Below are 7,778 nucleotides of genomic sequence, written 5' to 3'. Positions count from 1 at the left end.
ACCTAGGAACATCCAAGTCAAATAAAGACCGCGATAAGTGGCAAAGCATCTCTGCAAGAGTCAAGCTCTAGGAGAAGCCCAAACATCTGTGCAACAATATCCAAATAAGTGGCTCTATAAAGTACATGACAATAGACAAAGTGCATAGCTGGGTAAGCATCAAGAGCAACCGCTCTCTGACTAGTATGGGCAAAAGCAACCCAACTAGCATAGAAGCTAGGCAACACAGAAGCAACAAAGCCATAACTGTTAAACCCAAGCACTGTCAAGAAGTCTACTAATCAAGGAGTGACCCACAAAGAACCAAGCATCAATGAGCAATGAAAGCTCAATAACCAACTGCCAAGACAATGGAGCAAGCATTGGTCCAACATGTATTTGCATCCAAGTAAATCTAAGATCCATAATTGGGGCATTAAGGGCCAAATAGCATCCAAGCTACATAAGTGATAAGCCAACCAAATGCAAATTGCTCCACAAAATTCTCAAATGCAAGTCGTTTCAAGCCCAAACATTTGCCATATTGCAGCCGAACCCAAAAGCATCCACATCAGATATCAGCCCCATAATGGGTAGCACGGGGCATAAATCTTGTCAAGTGAAATGCCAAGTGCAAAGAAAATGATAGTGAACCAAGAATTAACATCTACTCTTTGCTCAACAAGCATCCGGGAGCATAAACATCAAAGGGGCATCATCCAAATACATCAGCATATCATCCCGAGTAGTCGGGAGTACCCGTAGATCATAGGCATAACTAAACTAGAGGTAAAATAGCTTGTCAACCAAGGTAGCATAAATCCCAACCAAAAAAAAAGTTACTACATCCAAATCAAGGCTCAATAGCTCTCAAATAGCATATCCGAGCATAAACCATGATAACCAAGCATCAATACATCCAACAGGACTAAGAGCATTATGCATAAGCCGTCCTTGATAAAACCTTGCTACGCCCAAACAATGCACAACAATAAATCCTTGCATAAATCGAGCTATGGAAGCTCAAACCAAGTCCCAAAGCATTTCAAAACATTGGGAAAACATCCCCAAAGCATCTGGGCATCAAATACCAAGCCTCGGGAGTATCACATAGGTTAAGAGCATGACATTTTCTTGTTGTAAATCAACTTAGATCTATTGGAAAAAAATTTGTGATCAAAATTTGGTAGATTTGACATCTCCATTGCGTCCAGAGTGTGCCAAAACCCCAAGTTAGACTCTTATCTTGTCTAAATCGGGTTTTGAATGCTTGAGATATGAGAAAAAAATGAGATTTTTGTGCCAGATTTTGAAACAGGCGCAAAAAAACGTGAGCTACTATAGTGGGGCCTACTGGTTATCCTGAGGATAAGGGGGAAAATGGGGGCATACAAGGTGCCCAATGAAGCCAAGGAACACGTGCAAAGAGCCTATGAGAGCCGGGGAGAGGCGGGAGATGAAATCTTACCTCGGGGGAAAGAAGCCATGGCTAGCATTGAAACTCCAAGCTCTAGGTTTTCAATTCGGGCTGAAGTAATGCCAGGCCAAGCTCCATGATCAAGCTCTGATCCAAAGCTCTGATACTAGTTGAAGGGGATGCAATGGCAGTGGAGAAGGAGAAGAGGAAGATGCGGGAGAGAAGAGCACACACAATGTAGGTGCTGTCAAGAATGATACATGACAGCCTTATTGCACTATCTCATATATATGAATAAAGAATATGGGTGGTCAATGTACACAGGTAGGCCCAAGGGCCTTTTACCCCAACACAAGAGACAAATGTGTTAATCTCTCTCTTTGTTTGGTTTTTTTTTTGCTACTATCTTTTCAATACAACATGATGTTAGTTCTAACCATTGTTGTTGTTTTATTGCAAGGATCAGGGTGATATTACATAAGTGCTTACCACTCCCTTCCTCTCTCTTTCTCTCTCAATGTTTCCTCTTTCTACTATTTTTTTAGTATACCTTCATGTAAATACTAACTCTTGCTATTGTCTTTTGTAGAGATCAAATTGGGCAAGACTGGATAGGTGCTCATTTCTTTCTCTCTCCCGCGTACTCACACACACTCTCTTTCTTCATCTCTGCATTATCTCTTTTCTACTATCTTTACAATAGGGTTTGATGCTAGTTCTAACTTAAGGATCAATTGTTGTTGCATCACTTAACACAAGGTAGTGCAAAGATATTGTAGCTCAATTTACGGGTAAATCTGCCATATTTTGTGGTGCCAAAATTCATTCATTTAATTAGTGACTTTTATGTTTGATGGGATTGATGTTTTCTTTTGTCCATAATTTGCAATGGGTTTTGATAAGCAACGATTCAATCTTATATTCAACAGATCAGCTTATAGGTAAATTGGCCCTATTTTGTGTTGCTTCTATTCATGCAGTTATCTAGATATTTTTTGTTAAAAGGGATTCATGCAAGTATTTTTGTTAAAAGGGATTCATACATGTATTTTTTTGTACATGTAGGTATTGTACAAGGTTTAGGTGAAGCACATAATTCTCGATCGACTATTTTGATGTGGTGAGTGATTCCTTTGTGCTGGATGATATAGATCTATTGGAAGTCAATGGCTCAAAAATCCTCAGCTTTATTGGTCCTGTGTGTCCATTCAGATCTCCATACCAATTGGCAATGATCCATGAAACTCTTTTATCATATCATCCATATAACACATAATGTGTTGAGTCATAGAATATCTTAGGTGTCAATCCAATGTGCCTATTAAGATTTGCATGCCATGTGGCTGCTATCCTTGTAACAACTACTCTATAATACCTATGTTTCATACACTGTATTGAGTCAAATTAGACTCCTATTCATTATAATAAAATTTATTTTGGTAAAATTCTGTGAGTATTCTTATCATGTAAATGGTATGATTAAAGTGATGCCTTGAAATTGAATCTATACTTTGTGTCAATATACATATTCACATGAGTTTTGATATCGATATTTGTGTCTGTCTACAAAAGTGTAAACATCTCTTAATGCCATGTTGATTTGTATGGCATATTGGTGATTACTAGACATACTTAAAATGCTTATTATTTACGGATTAATACATACTTCTTTACATATAATGCATAGGTTATAATACCTGAGAAAAGAACAAGCATTCTCTCGATAGAAGTATGTAACATAAAAGATGAAGAAGGGAATTGGATCACTGATACATATCATTGCTTGTCTTGGATACATATTGTTTGAGATTCAGAGGGAGAGAGAGAGATAAAGACATGGAGCTATAACAGAGAGTAGTGAGCTCTCTTGTTCTCTTCTTCTCATTCTTCCATAATGCTTACTAAAGTCTAATCACACATAACTGATAAACACACTAGGCCACTAACAGACCATACTACTAATTGTAGTTGAGTATGACCGACTCAGTTATTACAACACACATGTAGAATGACAGCTAAGACGACAGCTATCTAGATAAGGTCGGTCATGTTGGTGATATTGATCACGAGCTGGATTCTCAATACTCCCCCTCAAGCTCAAGCTAACTGCTGTACTCCAAGTAGCTCCATGAAATGCATAAACTTCTCTTTACCAAGTGATATGGTAAATATATCTGCTACCTGGTCTTCTATGTTCACATGGAGTAGATCAATCTTTCCACCAAGTACCATCTCTCTAATAAAATGGTAATGAACTTCTATGCGTTTGGATCCAGCATGATAGATGGGGTTGCTAGCCAATATCACACTACTGAGATTGTCACAATGCAATGTGACCTTCTTGTCTAACTGTATACCAAAGTTGTGTAGCAGTTTCAGAAGCCAAATTGCTTCGCATGCCGCTAAGGCTGCACCCCTGTATTCTGCCTCTGTACTATGCAAAACAACGGTCAGCTACTTCTTACTACTCCAGTTGATCATACTGATGCCCAAACTGAAAGCATAACCACTGGTTGACCTCCTGTCATAGAGATAACAACCCAATCAACATCCGTATAACCTATCAAGTCGAATGATTTTCCATGATCATAAAATAGCCCATAATTAGCAGTACCCTTCATATACAACATAATCCTCCTAACTGAATCTAAGTGTGGCTTATGAGGTTTTTGTATAAAGTGGCTAATCAACCCCACTGCATAACTCAAGTCAGGACGGGTAATAGCAAGGTAAATCAAGCTACCCACCATTTGTCTGTACATAGTGACATTCTCAATCTCAATCCCAACATCAATTGCAAGTTTGACATTCTGATCCAATGGCGTTTCCATGAATTTACACTCCATTATGCCATATTTTAACAACATATCATGAGCATACTATTTTGTAATAGCCATATATCATGAGGTGTAGACACAACCTCAATCCCGAGAAAGTACTTCAACTCACCAAGATCCTTGACTTTGATCTCAACCTATAACATTGTGTTAATTTCAGCAATCTCATGATCATCATCTCCAATGATGATCAAATCATCGACAGAAACCACTAGAAAAACATAACCATGATTTGTCTTCTTTGTAAATAGGATGTGATCTGCATGACCTATCTGAAAACCAAGCTGCTACAAATAAGTGCTTATGCAAGCATTCCATGCTCTCGGTGCTTCTTTCAGCTCATACAAGGCTCTTTTTCAACTTACACACATATGTCGGATATTCAGGGTGTACATAACCTTCAGTCTGCTCCATATACACCTCTTCAAGCAAGTCACCATTCAAGAATGCATTTTTGACATCCATCTACCATAATTTCCAGCCCTTAGAAGCCGCTAATGCAATAACTGTTCTCACCATTGCCATCTTGGCAATTGGGCTAAAAGTCTCCTCATAATCTAGGCCGTACTGCTATGCATATCTCTTTGCAACCATTCGAGATTTATACCTTTCCAATGAACCATCTGACTTGCATTTCACTTTATAAACCCATATGCAGCCAATGGGAACTTTGCCTTTAGGTAAACTGACCAATTCCCATGTCTCATTTTCAGCCAATGCTGTGTATTCCTCATCCATTGCGGCACACCAATTCTCATTTATAAACTACCTCACTGAACTTCGTACACTCTTTGTAGCCTGAAACTTTAGTCATGCATGCATAATGTCTAGCTAAAAACCCACTGTATGTCAGCCTATCAACTAGTTTTCTGACCCTTTCAGACCTCCTCAACTACTGTGCACTCTTGGCTTGCCTCTCATGAGGTGGAACAAACCTGCTTTGCTCGCACCAAGTGTCATAACTGATGGTATGCTCAATTCACTATCAAGACTATCACTGCCAGGTGACTCATATCCAGATGTAAGTGGGCCAGTCACATCGTCAAACATCTTTTCTTTGCCTTTATCCAATCCCCCCCTCACTGACATATCCGTGTTAGTGAATGCAGTAGAATGACTACGGAGTCGTCTTGTCCAAGGACTCTAACAATAGATGAACTTGTCCAAGGACTAACAATAGATAAACCGTCACCTGTCAGGCCACTCATAGATGTACTAGCTGAAGGATAATTTTTAGCATAAGACTGGCTGGTCCATCAAAGACCATTGCATTCGGACTACCATAGCATGAGGCCAGCTCATCAAAAACTACATCTTTGCGGATCAGGATTTTGCGAGTGGATGGATCATAGCATTTGTAAGCCTTTCTCTCCTATGGATAACCAAGAAAAACACTTTTGATAGCCTTCGGGTCTAACTTCTTCCTCTTTTCATCAGACACATGTACGTAGGCAATGCAACCAAATACTTTTAGGTGACTAATGTTTGGCTTATGCCCATACAATTTCGCATACAGAGTCAAATCATGAATCCTAGCTGTAGGTGTTCGGTTCAACACATAAGCTATTGTAACTAGTGCTTTAGCCCAATAAACATTTGGCAAATTATTTTCATTAAGCATTGCCCTGGCAGCTTCCATAAGCACCCAATTTTTTCTCTCTGCCACATTGTTTAGCTGAGGTGTGTAACTGCAAGTGAGCTACCTTTTTATGCCATATTTAGCAATATACCTATCAAATTCTCTAGATACATATTCTCCACTTCCATTAGATCTCAAACATGAGATATAACATCCAAGTTCATTTTTAGCATGCTTCTTAAAGTCCTTAAAGACATCGAGCACCTCATCCTTGTGCTTCAAAAATATATAGACATGTGTATCATCTGAAATCATCAATGAAGGATACATAATATCTAGCACCACCAAAAGATACATTATGGGCAAGACCCCATGCATCTGATAAGTAGAGCATACATGTCCAAGATCATTGTACTTGAACTTTGGCATGCCAAGTACAACCTCTTTCTACTGCATATTTTTCAATTTCTGTACATTAACATAACAGATGCATTTGTGCTAGATTTCTACATCCCGAACTACTCCATTATCATGGGCAAACATTGCTACCTTCAATTCCAGGATAGATGCATCCAAAGTAAAAAATTTGCCATCTCTCTTGCCTTTAGCAATCAATTTACAACCATCTTCTTCAATAAAATGACCATCCCCATTGAATCAGACTTGTAGATTTTATTTTATCATCTGTCCAACCGATAGTAAATTCTTAGTAATAGAAGGTACATGTAGTACATAAGGCAGGCTATTCTTTATGCCATTAGGCATGAGCAATGGAACCACACCTTTATGTTGAATATCATGTTGTGTATCATCACCAATACATACAAATCTATGAGACCTTGCTACTAACTCATCAAACCATTCACCATGAGGAGTCATATGGTTGGTGTTGAGATGACAAGCTCAACACATGCAGACATTGATGATGGACCGCCTAGTCAGATGGGTCCACACATATACACTTAGCATGTCGGTGGTCATTATGACTCTCATATGGTCATTGACTCATTACTTATTATATTCAGGTTGTTACACCTATTTACAGCTGGCATAGTTATAGCGCCAGTCGACTAGTGTAGTCGGTTATGCATTGTTTGACTTAGTAGGCCACTTTCTTTTATGTTGTATCTTATCTATACTTTGTGTACATAGAAAAGAGTGTGGAAGAAGAAGAAGAAACCAGCAAGAAAACGTTTTGGCTTCCATCTCTCTTCTTGTCTCTTGAATGAGCTTCTACTTGTGCATTCTGTGTGTGTTCGGCGCAGCATCTTGAGCAAGTCCCCCCACCACGCGATTCTTGACATGGTATTAGAGCCACACCACTGAGAGAGGCTGATTTTGAAGGCTGAAGTGAAGGAGAAGAAGCAAGGTTCGAGCAAGCAAGCCACGGGTAAGAATCTCTCCCATCCTTCCACTCTTTCTCTTGGATAGTGCCTGTGGAGGCACCGAAAGTAGGGCAGAGCAAAAATCTCAGATTGCAGTGAGATTTGGTGTGCACGAAGAGCGCTGTCTATTCTGTAGATATGCCCTTTAGGGCTTTGCCGCAGTTATTTTGGGCATGTGAGGCCGTTTCAGGCCCCGTTTTAGAGCCGCAAGGTTGCGAACAACAGTTTTAGGGTACACTGTGATTTCGGCTATTTTGACCGAAAGTGGATGCGTAGGTTACAGATTGCGAATCTGTAATTCTTGAGGTGTTTGTAGAAAGCAAACATAAGGTTTATATGCAAATATGTTGCAGATTGCATGTATTGTTGAGCAGACAGTGAAAAAGACTGTCTCGTGTATTGCTGTGCACTACAGGTCGAGGGTTGCAGAAGATTTGCTTGCTGTTTGGTATTAGTTTTGTGATAATGGTAGAGAACAGTGGAAGCCCCATCATTGAGAAGCTCGATAAGGACAACTACCCTTCATGGAAGTTCCGTGTCACGAACTTCCTTATTGGAAAAGGCCTCTACGAGTTTGTTTC

This window comes from Lygodium microphyllum, chromosome 2 (assembly GCF_053477565.2).
Source record: "Lygodium microphyllum isolate KBCC chromosome 2, Lygodium_microphyllum_v1.1.10, whole genome shotgun sequence".
NCBI classification, from domain to species: Eukaryota; Viridiplantae; Streptophyta; class Polypodiopsida; order Schizaeales; family Lygodiaceae; genus Lygodium; species Lygodium microphyllum.
The sequence above is the reverse complement of the archived record's forward strand: the minus strand, read 5'-3'. Positions refer to the sequence as shown.